This window comes from Vombatus ursinus, unplaced genomic scaffold, assembly GCF_900497805.2.
Source record: "Vombatus ursinus unplaced genomic scaffold, bare-nosed wombat genome assembly UNPS02014812.1, whole genome shotgun sequence".
NCBI lineage: Eukaryota > Metazoa > Chordata > Mammalia > Diprotodontia > Vombatidae > Vombatus > Vombatus ursinus.
Genome location: NW_020954590.1, coordinates 68,304,883 through 68,319,997, shown reverse-complemented (window position 1 = coordinate 68,319,997; position 15,115 = coordinate 68,304,883).

Below are 15,115 nucleotides of genomic sequence, written 5' to 3'. Positions count from 1 at the left end.
TAGATAGATAGATAGATAGATAGATAGATAGATAGATAGATAGATAGATAGATAGATAGATGCCCTGGGTACAGGTGAAAATGGTTAGAGTCACCCAGGTCCCAAATCACGAATTTTTGCCGTTCTCCTTCCTTAGGACTATTGAAACTTCTCTTCCTTTTTTGGGGGGGGAGATGGGGGTGGGAAAGGATAATGCTCTAAAGTATGAGGTAGCTAGGTGGTATAGTAGTTAGAGTGTTGGACCTGGAATAAGGAAAACTTCTGTTTAAATCTGGCTTTCAACATTTAATAGCTCTGACTCTGGGCCCCTAAACACTCTCTGCCTCAGTTTTCTCAACTATAAAATGGGGATAATAATAGCACCTACCTCCCAGACTCGTTATGAGGATCCTATGAGAAAATATTTATAAAATGCTCAGCACAGTGCCTGGAACGTTGTAGGCTCTTAACAAATGCTTTTTACCTTCCTTACTAAGTGAAAGACCAGGTCACCAGGACCAAGGTATGGAAATTATAGGAATGCAAATTTTAGCTCAATATAAAGAACTCTCTAATAATATTAGAACTGTTAAAAATGAAATAGGCTCTTTAGGGAGGTAGTGAGTTCTTCCTCCTTGGTGTTCCTCTCTCATTAGTGGAGAGATGACCACTTTCTGGGGATGTTATCAATACGCTTCATGTTTCAGGTAAAAGCTGCACTATATGGCCTATTCCAAGCCTAGGAGTCTGTTTCCCTTGACAGTTCTTTCATATACACACAATGACTTGGTATTTGGAAGTTTCTTTTCACCTTTTTAATGCAAATAAATATAAGTATTATGATGTGAGTTCAAAGAAACAATACAAATAATAGATGCCTCAGGCCTAAGAGCTGTTTAAAAAAAAGTATTTGGAAATGGAAGTTAGAACTTGGAAAAGCACAGCATTGAAATGTTGGCTCAGAAAATAAAGCCAAAAAAAAAATAACTGTGGGTGGGGGAGTTTCCTGGAGTTAAGAGTGAAATCTGGCAGAGAGAATCCTCCTTTCTTTTAGTTTTATTTCACATGACATCACAAACTCCAAATTTTGCTATGATTGGATTTGAATGAACTTGTAAATTCGAAACAAAAGTTATTTGAAATGAGTTCCACAAAGAAGCTCTATCTTCCCAATAGCAGTTGAGTGTTTCCTGACTGTCTTGTTCTATTGGAAAGGGCTAATAGGATACACCCAGGACTAGCATAACCAAAGCTAAATCACAGTCATGAAAAGTGGAATGCAGGCTTGTTGACACTCTTGTCTGTGAAGACACTGCCACTACTCCTGTTCATACAATCCATCCCCCTTCTCTTTATCATATCTCTCTGCTTCCCATCTCACTATTCAAGCCCAGTAGCTGTACCAGGGCAGAGAAGTACAGTGGAAAGAGCATTGTTCAAGGGACCTGCATTCAAATTATTGCTCCAACACTGATTCCCCACATGATCTTGAAAAAGTCACCTTTGCTTTCTCAAGTTTCCTTATATATTAAATTAAAGTACTGGATTAGTTGGTCTCTCAGGCTGTTCTAACACCGAGAGACTTTCTAATTCTAAAGTCTATACCAGCCATGAAAAAAATCTTGATCCATATGCTCTGGGCCACAGAAGATTCAGTGCAAGAGACAGTAGCATTAATTTCTTCTGAGAAAGAATTTAACTTACTCTATCACCCCTATCATTACCCTCTAGAGTCACAGAATCCCAGAGTTGGAAGATCAGTCAGTCAGCAAACTTTTATTTTTTTATTTATTTTTTTTATTTTTAGGCAATTGGGATTAAGTGTCTTGTCCAGAGTCACACAACTAGTAAGTGTCAAGTGTTTGGTCTGAGGCCAGATTTGAACTCAGGTCCTCCTGACTTCAGGGTCGGTGCTCTATCTGCTGTGCCACCTGGCTGCCCCCAGTCAACAAACTTTTAACAAGCATACAAAGGAAGGTAAAAGATAGTCCCTGCACTCAAGGAGTTTACAACATAATGATCCCAATGCATAATCCAGTCTGACCCCCTGAACAATGCATGCATCCTTGATAAGAGAGAGGTCATAAAGATCTCTGTTTAAACACTTCCATTAATGAGATCTCACTACTTCATGATGCAAGACATTCCATTTTATGAGGCTAACATTGTTAGAAATATCTTCTATATTCCAAGCTGAGATCTATCTCCCTGAAACTTCCACCATCTTGTTCTCATTCTCCTTTATGCAGCTGCACAGAGTAAATCTAGTTTTTCTTTTACATAGTGGTACTTTGAGTATCTAAAGACTACTGGGGTTTATATACCAATCAATTGCCATTTTTTTTTAATTTTTGAAATTTATTTTATTTTATTTTAATTCATGGAATAAACCAAGCATTTCCGTAACAAAGTATAGTAAAAAAAAAAAAAAAAAAAAAAGATTGTACATGAAACTGCAGATCTATTATGTACAACTTTCTATTCCTTTAAATACATAATAAAGTTTCTATACATACTTCTATTTATCAGTTCCTTCTCTAGATTCAGATGGTGATTTCTTCATATGTCTTATAGTTAATTTGGGTATTTATAAGAGTCAAAATGACATTTGCTCAAAGTCATTCTTTTTTTGTTTGTTTTTGTTTTTTGCTAGGCAATGGGGTTAAGTCACTTGCCCAGGGTTCCATGGCTAGTAAGTGTCAAGTGTCTGAGGCTGGATTCTCAGGTTCTCCTGACTCCAGAGTTGGTGCTCTATCCACTGTGCCACTAGCTGCCCCACTCAAAATCATTCTTAAAACAATATTGCTGCTACTGTATACATTGTTCTCTTGGTTCTGCTCAATTTGCTCTTCATTATGTGTAAGTCTTTCCATGTTTTTCTAAAATCATTGAGCTCATCATTTCTCATAGCACAGTAGTATTCCATCACAATCATATAACACAACTTATTCAGCCATTCCCTAATTGATGTTCTTTCTCTACAGCATGTCTCACATGTGACCCCTTCTCTCCTCTCACATGACTTCAAACCTTGTTGAAGTCTTCATCACCTCTTACCTGAACTATAACAATAGTCTTCTAATTGGACACCTTACCTCAAATATCTCCAATCTACACTCCATAGAGCTGCCAAAGTGATTTTCCTAAAGCTCAAGTCTGACTGTGTCACCCCCCAATCAAAAAATCCAAAGGCTCCTTCTTATCTCTAGGATCAAATGTAAACTCCCCTTTTTGGCACTTAGAGCTTTGTTTTCAATCTGACCATTTATCTTTCCCATCTTTTACTATATTATTTGCCTCCATGTGCTCTAAAGTCCAGCTTACTGTTCTACTTATTCCTCATACATGAAGTATCATCTCACATCCCTGTGCCTTTGTACTGGCTATTCTCTATTCCTGCAATGTCTTCCCTCCTAATTTCTAACTCTTAAAATGCCTGGCTTAGAGTGCTGCCTCCTGGGAGAAGACTGTCCTGGTCCCCCAGGAGTTAGTGACTTCTTCTCTAGGATTACTTTCCATCTGCTCTATGTTTATCTTGTATGTACCACATTTTGCATGTTGTCTTCCTCAACATTAGGAAGTGAATGTGAGCTTCTTCCAGTCAAAGGCAGCTTTTTCTGTTTCTTTATATCACCAATGCTTAGCACAGGATCTGACAATTAAAAGCCTAAATAAATGCTTATTGATTGATCACTATCATGGCCCCTTTGAGTCTTCTCTTCTCTAAGTATCTTCATTTCTTTCCATTAAGCCTTGTGTAATGGAGTTTTCAGGTTGGTTCACTGCCCTAACTGGCCTTATCTACATGTACATTAATTTATCCATGTCCCTTCTTAAAGGTACCACTCAAACGTGAATTCTTGGGCAAAGAATTGGAAATTGGAGGGATGACTATCAATTGGGGAATGGCTGAACATAGTTGTGGTATATGGATGTAATAGGATACTACTGTGCTATAAGAAATGATGAGCAGGCAGATTTCAGAAAAACCTGGAAAGATTTACATGAACTAATGCTGAGTAAAGTGAGCAGAACCAGGAGAATGCTGTACACAGTAACAGCAATATTGTGTGATGATAAACTTTGATAGACCTGGCTCTTCTCAACAATTCAATGCTCTAAGACAGTTCCAAAAGACTCATGATGGAAATGCTATCCACATCTAGAGAAGGAGCTATGGAATCTGAATGCAGATCAAAGCATACTATTATAACCTTTTTTGTTGTTGTTTTTTTCTTTCTTTTGGCTTTTGTTCTGATTCTTTTCTTCTGATCCTTCTTTCACAACATGACGAATGTGGAAATGTTTAATGTGATTGTACATGGTTAACTTACATCAGATTGCTTGCTATCTTGAGGAGGAAGGAGGGAAAGGAGGGAGGGAAAAACAAGTTTGGAATTCAAAATCTTATAAAAATGAGTGTTGAAAACTTTCTTTACAGGTAATTGAAAAAAATAAAATACTATTCAAGATCAAAAAATAAAGAATCAACAGGTCTGTTCTGATATAGATAGTGAAAATATGGAACCAAAACATTTATTTAATAGTTAATTTACATATATACTTACATAAAACTAAAAACTATTTATGCTTTTGCTCTTTCCTGTCCTGCAATTGCTTCAAGATTTATGAGTAGTTTAGTTATCTACAGTTGGCTATTGATACACCAAGATTCAGAAACTTTAAAAATATCCCTAACTACTTACCCTAAAAACCACTAAGACCCCCATGTGCTCAACTGTTATATTTCTTCCCACATAAGAGCAGGTGTTTCAGCCCAGATTTACTAAGTTTTGGTTAATTTAACATAATACTAGTGGAGGCATAATAGAGAGCCCTAATAGAGGCATAACAACAAAATATAGTGTCAAAGGTGAGAAAATCAGAGTTTATTTCTTGACAAGCCCAATCAGATAACTAGGAAGGATAAAGACTTAAAAACATGGAAAGACAGTCATGATGGGCTCAAGTCCTTTTGGAAAAAAATTTAATAAAATTCATGTTGCTCAAACCATGGGCATTTTCTGCCAAGTGTAAAGTGAAAAATATAGACATAAGATTTCAATAAAAATATGGCAAATTTCATGAGGGGAAATATGGAGCATTTCATCCCTTATGCAGTAGCTCTACTCATCTGTGGTTTATATTTTATTTCCTTGAGTAAATTGCAAAGACTACAGAGATGATATCAAGATCAATAATAGTTACTGAAAATAGCAATTGTCAGGGCTTTCCCTATATAATTCAAGCCATTCATTGGCCATGAATTCAGAGAGGACTTGCAGAAAGGAAATTATGACCTGGGCAGAGCCCATAAATCATTCTCTTTTTCTATTATGTATTAACTCTGGAGTCTGAGATAACTCAAAAAGTAACTTCTCCTCAGTTTCCCTGTCTCTAAGAACTGCCATTAAATCTTACCAAGTAAAAAGGGGCTATGGATGCATGTGAAGATTGTGTCTACTTTAGAAAAATAGAATAGGTGGCATTGGAACTTTAAATCTTTACCAGGATGATTGCTCACTTCTGACTCTCTGATGTTAGCTCTCAGTCAGACCAGGAATATGTGCAACAAGACAGACAGGCTATACCTTATCATGGAACTCTGATAAAGTAGAAGGGATGGTTAGTGGTTTGTTTATTTTTTTTCAATTAATGAGCAATTATTTTCTCCTTCTACTTCTATTGCCCATATTGGAAAAGAAAAACTCTTCTACGAAATATACATAATTAAGCACAACAAATTTCTACATTGTCAATGTAAAAATGTATGTCTCATTTTGCACCTTGAGTCCCTTACCTTCCCATCAGCAGGTAGGTAGCATTTTTCATTACCAGTCTTCTGGCATTACAGTTAGTCATTGCATCGATCAGAGTTCTTAAGTCTTTTAAAATTTGTCTTTACAAAGATACAGTTATTACATAAATTGTTCTCCTGATTCTGCTCATTTCAGTCTGCATTGGTTCATACAAATTTTCCCAAGCTTCTCTAAAACTATCCCTTTCATCATTTCTTATGGTACATTCTTCAATTGATGAGCATCCCCTTAGTTTCTAGTTCTTTGCCACTACAAGAAGAACCACTATATATAATTTTTGTACACCTGAGTTCTCTTCCTCTTTGAATTGTTTGGGGTGCTATCACTGTGCTGTTTAAGTCACTTAAGTGACTTTGGGATATAATTTCAAATTACTTTTCAGAATGACTGGGCACCATTCCATCAATAGTACATTAAAGTGCCTTTTCCCCTCAAGGTAACTCCAACATTTGTTGCTTTCTTTTTTGTCAACTTTGCCAAGCTGAGGTTTAATTTTCATTTCTCTAATTATTAATTATTTGGAACATTTTTCATATGGCTTGATAGTTTAATTTTTTTTCCTTTGAAAATTACTTTTTCATATACTTTGAACATTAATCAATTAGAGAATGTCTCATATTTTTATACATTTGAATGAGATCTTTATATATTTTAGAAATAAGATCTTTGTCAGAGAAACATGGCAAATATTTTCCCAGGTAGCTGTTTCCCTTCTAATTTTAGTTATATTAAACCTAAACCCTCCTTTTTTAAATTAATTTAATTTTTTTAATTAATGAAAATGTACCTTATCTCCTTCCCAGCCTCTAAACAATGTATCAACCAGATACCTGAATTTATCATCACTTTGTCAGAAAGTGGATAATAGGTTTCTGCATGAGTATTCTGAAATAGTAACTAATCACTATGTTGATCAGTTTCCTCTTTCCTCTTTATAAAGAAGGGGATGGTGAATGAGGAGTCTACTGAGCACCAGAGCTCTAGGTTTCATAAAATCTGCTTCTGTTCCACAGCCTCTCTTCTCTTTCTCTCACCCAGATCTCAATCACAGATTCTCATCAGTTTTTGCTTTCTTTTTATGCACATCTTCATGACCCATCCTCTGTGGTTAAAGTTTGATTTGCTTAGGACAAATCCCTCCCTTAATTTTTCTCCCTTTTATTCTGCTTTCTCCTTTCTTTCTCATCCAACTCTTTCTCTGAAAGAAATATATTGCTGCAACCAACAGTATGGATACTCTTCCCCCTTTGACCAGTTAAGATGAAAGTAGGTTTCAAGATCACCCATTGCCCCTGTCTTCTTTGAATCATCTTCTACTTTCTCACTTAAATTGTGAAATAATTCCCTTACCTTTCTCTCTTTCCCCCAAATATTCCTTTCCCCCCTCCTTTTCCTTACCTTTTTAAGATCATCAAAACATAACAAAACCACTATAAGATCTTCTGTTATATTATATTCCCTATAACCTCCAGATGATGATAGAGTCCTGAGGAGAGATTTTAGATACTCACACACATGTATGGATATATGGATATATACACATATATAAATACATGTCATATATTTACTCATATTGAAATACAGTTTATCCTTATTTATTACACTATGGTTGATCTCTCATATTTATTTTTTATGTTTCTCCTGACACCTGTGTTTGTATTCCTAAGTTTACATGAAGCTCTGGGTTTTTTTTTCCTTCAGAAATGCTTGGAAATCATCTGTTTTATTAAAGGCCATTTTTCCCTGTAGTATTATACTAAGTTTTTCTGATTAAATTACTCTTGTTTATGGCTATGCCCTGTGCCTGGAATTCTCTCCCTCCTTTCCTCCACTTCTTGCTTTCCCTGCCTTCCTTCAAGTCTCTCACCTTTTGCAATAAGCCTTCCATAGACCTCCTTAATGCTAGTGCCTTCTCATTGTTACTTATTTCCAATTTATCCTGTATATTTCTTGTATGCATGTAGATGTTTGCATGCTATCTTCTCCATTAAACTGTGAGGTGCTTGAAGGCAGAGACTGTGTTTCTGCCTTTCTTTCTATTCCCAGCACTTAGCATAGTGTCTGTCACATAGTAAATGCTTAATACATTCTTGTTGGACTGAATGTTTTTTGAAAAATTATTTAGAGCACCATATAAATGCAAGGTATTATCGTATCATTAGATTGGCATTTAGCATTCATATAGAAAGATTTATGTTTGCAACTAGAAAGAGTTCTTTTGAGATTGTCATCATTACAAATTTAGTTCAGGTCAATTGAATGAACATTGATTAAAGTGGCTCATGAATGCCATGTACCATGTTATAGTTTGGCTGAGAGATAATATTCATGTAAGAACTTTGGTCTAATTGAATTTATAGACAAGTAGAAGGATATAATGCTATAATATAACCATTGTAACACAAAATGATACATACTACAGGTGTATAAGAAAGGTACAACACACTGTGTGAGGTCCAAGGTAGAGAAGGGGAGGAGGTAAAGATCATTATCAAGTAGGAGCATCACAAGAAAAAATCATATATTCAGAACTGGAAGGGATCTTAGAGATCATTTAGTACAGAGGTTCTTAAACTTGGTGTTATGGATACCTTTGGAAATCCACTGAAACCTAGGTACCTCTTCTCAGAATCATGTAGCTTTTTAAAATTCATGATGGAAACCAATGATAAATTTCAATTAGAGTTTAGTGAACATAAAGATATAAGTTTCTTCCCATTCAAGTTCATGAACCCCCTGAAATACATTCAAGGAATTTTATTCAATGGAACTCAGGTTAAGAATCTCTTAGCCAGCCCATGAGGGGAGTAATCACATACATCATTATATTTAATTCTCACAACAATCCAGTGAGGTAGCGGTATACTATTCCCCCATTTTGCAAATGAGAGAACTGAAATATGAAAGTTAGATGACCTTCTCAAGGTCATACTATTGTTTAGTGGTAGAAGTAGATGTTCCTTTCACCATACCATTCTAATAACAGATGATAAATGATGGTATTAATTTTACAGGAAAGTAAAATCCAAAGGAGTTAAGAGACTCATATAAGGTCGTATAAATAATAAGTAGAATAGCTAAGACTTGAACTCTGGATTTATGATTCCAAATCCAGAATGCTTTTCACTGACCTTTGGTGTGGACAAGTCTTTAAAGAAAAATGAAGCATTAAGTTGAGCTTTAAAGGTTGAGAAAGAATTCAACAAATAAAGAAGGAAAAGATCTTCCAAGAACTGAGAAGTATGTGTTCAAAGGTACAAAAGAGGCAATATGGGGGGAAAAGGAAGTGAGTAGTCTAAGGTGGTTAAAGCATAGAGTAATTAGAAGAGAATACAATGAAATAACGCTGGAAATGTAGCATGGTTCCAGACCATAGAGGGCCTTAAATGTCAGGAAAAAAAGACTTTAAATGTTTTGCATTTTTTTCTGTAGGTAACTCAATTATTAAAGTTTTTCTTTGTTTTGATTTGTTGTTGTTGTTTTGGCAAAAAGGAGCATATCCAGCTTTATAGATGAAGGATTAATTTGGCAGTGGCACAAAGATTGGATTGAAGTGAATCAATTACTGGCATGAGAAGTTGGAAGCAGTGAAAATAGAGAGCAGATGACTGTTTCTAAACAAATTATGGAGACAGTCTTAAGAGGACCTTGTAACTGATTAGACAGGAGAAGAGTGCAAGAGGGAGAGAAAGGAGTCAAAGGTTACATCAAAATATCAAACAAGATTTCAGCCATGAGAGTACCAAGGATGAACAGTGATGTCATTAAGTGGGGCCAAGAAAGAAAAGAAGGTTTTGTGGAAAGGATAATGATGTTGGTTTTCAGACATGTTAGGCTTGTGATATCTGTGAAATATCCCCATCAAAGATGCTCTGTAGACAATTAAAGATGTGGATTTAGAGACAGAAAGAAAGAAAGGTCAGGACTCTTAGAGATAGAGATTTGGGAATCATTTATGGACATGATTGCTGAAATAATGGGAATGAATGAGATCACAAAGTGAGAGATTACGGAGAGAGACAGAAGAATGTAAAAGACAGAACCATGAAGAATGCCAACATTACAGGATTAGATTGAAGATAAGGAACCAGGGGAAAAAACATCAGTGGATAAACAGTGGTAACAAAGAAGGAAACGCCAATAGAACATGGTATCTCTGCAGCCAAGAAAAGACAGCATATTCAGGAGGAGGGTAGAATTAAATGTCTAAAATTCTACAGAGAGTTCAAGGAGAATGATATTTTAAAAAGGAATCTGATGATTTGGCAATCTGACATGGCACAAGAAGCAGTGAAGAAGCGTAGAATTACTGGGCGTAGGGACATAATCCCAGCCTTGCTATTTATGACCTAGATGACATTGGGCAAGTCCCCTAGCCTCGGCAAGTCTCATTTTCCTCATCTGTAAAATAAGGGAATTAGTGGATCCAACCTATGAACCATAAATTCCTGGGGGTCATGGAATTATTTTAAGAGGTCAGCTAATCCATACTGCTCCAAGAATTATCATTTTTATTTTTATTTATCTCTAATAAAATAGTATAATCAATAAACCAACATGTTTCCTGAAAAGCAAATAAATGCTTTGCACACATATGTAGTACTGATTTTAAATTGAATGTAGATACCTTTGTGATGAACAAGATGGAAATTCTTTTCCACCTTACCAAATTCATAGGATAATTTGAACATCATGTATTTTCTCACCTTCGCAGAAGTCCTACTCTGACGCCACATAATGGCATCTCCTGGCTTCTCAAAGTCTCCATTATTATAAAGGCTGGCAAGTTCTACCAAGCTGGAAAGACTTCAAGCAGAGTCCCAGCAAGAGACTATGGCTGCTTTCCAAGGGCCAGCATAGCTAAGTGTGAAGAGTACTATTAGCAGTAGTCTAGCCATTGGATGATTAATTATCTTGGCTATGGTGACAATGAAACAATGATGAGAATAAAATGCACATATCATTGCAAGTACTATTAATAATAATAACAATAGCTCACACATATAGGGCACATTAAAGATTGCAAGCTGCTTTATTTTATATTATCTCACTTTGTCTTAACAATGATGGAAGGTAGATGCCATTATTATTCTCATTTTGCAGATCATGAAGTTAGGCCTCAGAGAGGTTAAGTGACTTGCCTAGGATCACATAGCTAAAAATTCTAATTCTAAAATCTGAAAAATGAAAATCCACTGGCTTTGGAAACTATTAATTTCTCCTGTAGCTGCAAGTAGGTATTTAGAAAAGCCAACATTTGGTGCAAATTTGAATGGGGCTAGAATAATTATTATTATTTATTATTAATTAATAATAACTCAAATTTATATAGTACTTAAAAAGTTTGAAAAGTACTTTACATTAATTTGATATTAAGAATACTGTAAAGTAGGTGCTATTATTATCATCCCTATTTTATAGATGAGGAAACTGAGGCTGGGTGTTATACAGCCAATAAGCATCTGAGATAAGATATGAACTTATATCTTCCTGTCCTCGAGTCCCTCACTCTTTATCCTGCAGTACCTAGCTACCTAGAACTAAAGAAAACAGATCTAAATTTGGGTCTTCTTGACTCCAAGTCCAGGACTATGGCCATTAGGTCACCCTTTCAAACCAAACAAATGAACAAACAAACAAAATACAAAACATTTGCCCTTCCTGGGTGCACCCCTGCCACCCTAAACTCCCCTCCCCCAACTTGAATGACTCTGCCTTTGAGTTGTCAGGATGGCAGAAAATAGAGTGAAGGATGCCAATAGCACAGTAATAGGGTTTGTTGGCACTCTAAATCTGAGATCCTTGTCCAATGACCAAAGCATTTATTACATACTAGAGGAAATGAACTATATTAATCTTGACATTCTCACTATAAATGAATCCAAAAGACAAAAGGAAATTGTAGCTAAATTGGAGGATGACTCACAGGTTTTCCTTAGAGAGGCAAAGAAAGGAGTTAGCTGGGTTGGTTTGGTAATATCTCTAAAGGAAATGTAGTGAAACAAATGTATTTATCTTGTATGCCCTGAGTTAAGTATGTGTTATCTCCCCCATTAGAATTCCAGTTTTCTTAAAGCCTGTTTTTTGCTTTTTTCTTTATATCCCTTCTTCTTAGTGCAGCGTCTGGCACATAATAAATGCTTACTAAATACTTGTTGGTTGATTGATTGAATGAATGCTGCTTTGACACTAAATATATGTTCCTGTATAAATCACTTAACCTCTCAGGATGTCTCTTCATCTATGAGAGGGGGATAAGAATGTTGGGACTACCTACTTCCCAAGATAGTTGTGAGGTTCAAATGAGACAATATTTATAAAGCACTATGTAAATATCAGTTATTTTATTATTGCTGCTATTTCATTAACATTTGATGGGATACTTGGCCATATACTATTGTAGGGCTCTTGTATTTACAAATGTCCACCCTGAAGATGACTGCAATTTATGCACCAGTGTATGTTCTATAAGATGAGAAGGCAATAGGAAATTCTATGAAGAATTTGTTAAGAACCTGTAAGTTAAATAAACACTTAATTTCATATTTTACTTCAATGTTATAGGCAAAGATATAAAATATATTGGAAAACATTGTTCAAGATTAAAATACAGAAGAGACCAAAGGCTTGAAGAATACAAAGAAGCCTCGTGCCCATATTTCATGAGTATTTTATTTTTTAAAAAGGTCATGAGGTGCTGGCCACAACAAGCATCACATAACACCACACAACTCCTCTCATACACACAAAATTGATTTATTTTAACAGACAGGAAATGATAGGGTACCACTATGAGAGTCATTCCTTGATCAGCTACATGTAGAGTCACACCATGGGTTTGTTAAAGCAAAGATAAAATCAAAGCCTCGTTTGAAGAAAAAATAAAATGAGATTACAATCTGACCAAATTAAACAAGTTCAAAAAATATGGATAAAATTATATGCATTATCACAATTTTCTAAAGAAGTTTAAACAATGTAAATCTATGACCAAAACAAGGAGATCAAGGGAGCAGAGACATTGCCAAAGCTAGCAAACACTTGATCTCCTTCACAACTGGAGAGATATGGCAGAGAAGAGAAACTCTGGCTTAGGATATAAACTCATTTGTACAACCTCACAGAGAGGGATAGTGAAGGATTATTAGCAGTATTGTTTCATAAACAGCAAGAAGCAAAGGACAGAGAAACAAGTTCATGAAAGCTTAATGATAATTCCAATTAAGCTAAAATATTCTGAGAAAATCAAGAATTGAAATAAAAGAACAAACAGATAAAGAATAGGAAAGAAATCTGTGATTTCCATCACAAATTCTTTTTTTTCCATCAATAAGAGTGGAGCCAATACATTTGCACTCTAATATCATAGTTCCTCATGTGTTATATAAAGAAGTAGAAATCATCTTACCCTACAGGAAAATAAGGGGGGAAGGGGACAAGAGAGCAGGGGGTTGATAGAGGGGAGGGCATATTGGGGGAGGGGATAATCAGAAGCAAACACTTCTGAGGAGGGACAGGGTCGAAAGAGAGAGTAGAATAAATGGGGGGTAGGATAGGATGAAGGGAAATATACTTAGTTTTTCACAACAGGACTACTATGGAAATGTTTTGCATGACTACATATCTATAACCTGTACCAAGATGCTTGCCTTTTCAAAGAGGGTGGGTGGGGAAGGAGGAAGGGAGAAAATTTGTAACTCAAAGCTTTAAAAACACATGTTAAAAATAAAAAAGAAAAATTAAAAAAGAAGTAGAAATCACCAGTAGCAACAACGACTGACCAGCTGCCACCAATAGGCAGATGCAGATTGGTACAAGATCTTTGGGAGTGATGACACCTGCCAGCCCACTGATCCTGCTCCCACACAGCCATTACAGTCATATCCAGAGAGGCAATTCCCGTGTAGAAGGGATCAGTCCTCTCCACCAATTGCCACACACAAGGCAAAGCAGCCTAAATGAAGCAACAGACACCATCACACCACCACAATCACCTTGACCACCATCTCTCCTCAGATTCTGATAGAGACAGCCCAGTATCCTGCACCCAAGAGCCCTTGGAAAAGTCATGCTTCCAGTTTAGTGCCTACAGCCAACATCCTGTGAAGCAACTGGGCAAATGTTCCTGCAGGTGCTACAGCTATGGCTACTGAAGACCCAAAAAGAGAAAGTGCTTGCCACCAAAGTCCTTGGCATGATCAAATGATTCAAAATCAGAACTTATGATTTGATCAGTGGAAATGATATTAAAGGAGAAATATTATCATCTGCTTTGCTGCTGCACCCTAAGGACCATGGGATCTTTCCATCTGATTTGCAGCTGAAAGAAGATGTGAGCAACTTGAGAGCAAGGACATCTTACTTTTTTCCATTTATAGTCTCAGCACTTAGCACAATTATTTGCTCATAGTAAGCACTTAATAAATACTTCATTCATTTATTCAGCTATAAAAAAGGAGAAAGAGTACCAGAAAAGCAACTAGATCAGAGTAAGTATATACGGATGAGTTCCATGTTGAAAGAGGCACAATTTTGAAGAATCAGTTCTCAAGATACCTGAAAGAGGGGAATATAATAAATATTTGGAAAGAATCCTGGATATTATTATTATTACTGAAAAAGGTCATTGAAAAATACCAATAATTACCAACCTTTACATCTACTTTCCCATATCCACAAAATTTTCGTAAGATTTTATAAGATCTGTATAAGATCTACATACTTACTTAGGGAACCCTTGATGAAAGTATGAAAAAGGATAGACAGGTTTTATAAATTATATTCTGAAGCAGAATGTATATGCCCAAACAATAAACATACTAAGATCTTGTTCTCTGCATCTTTTATTCAATTGTGTGACTAAATGACTCCCATTCACATGTTAAAATCACCCAAGAGTCTATGAAGGGTGAAAGAGATAAAACTGTTCCATGACCCTCTGATTATTATATGAAGCAGAGCATAAAAGAGGGAGGAGTATGTTCAGAAAAAGCAATTGCTACTGTGATGGAGGGTGTTGGGTACAGAGTACAAATCAAAAAGGGATTTCCTATAGATGATGAGGTTCTCCAGATTTCCTTTTTAAGGATGACATTTTGATGACTGAATCAGGTCCAGAAACATTGAAGAGCCTGCTAAATTGAATCTGTACTGACCCAAAACTATCTACCTACACAGAAAAAATGGTGTCTAGACTTTGATATGTAGTTGGGTGGACAACTTATAGAGCTTATCTGTCTATCTATCCATCCATCCATCCATCCATCTATCTATCTATCTATCTATCTATCTATCTATCTATCTATCTATCTATCTAT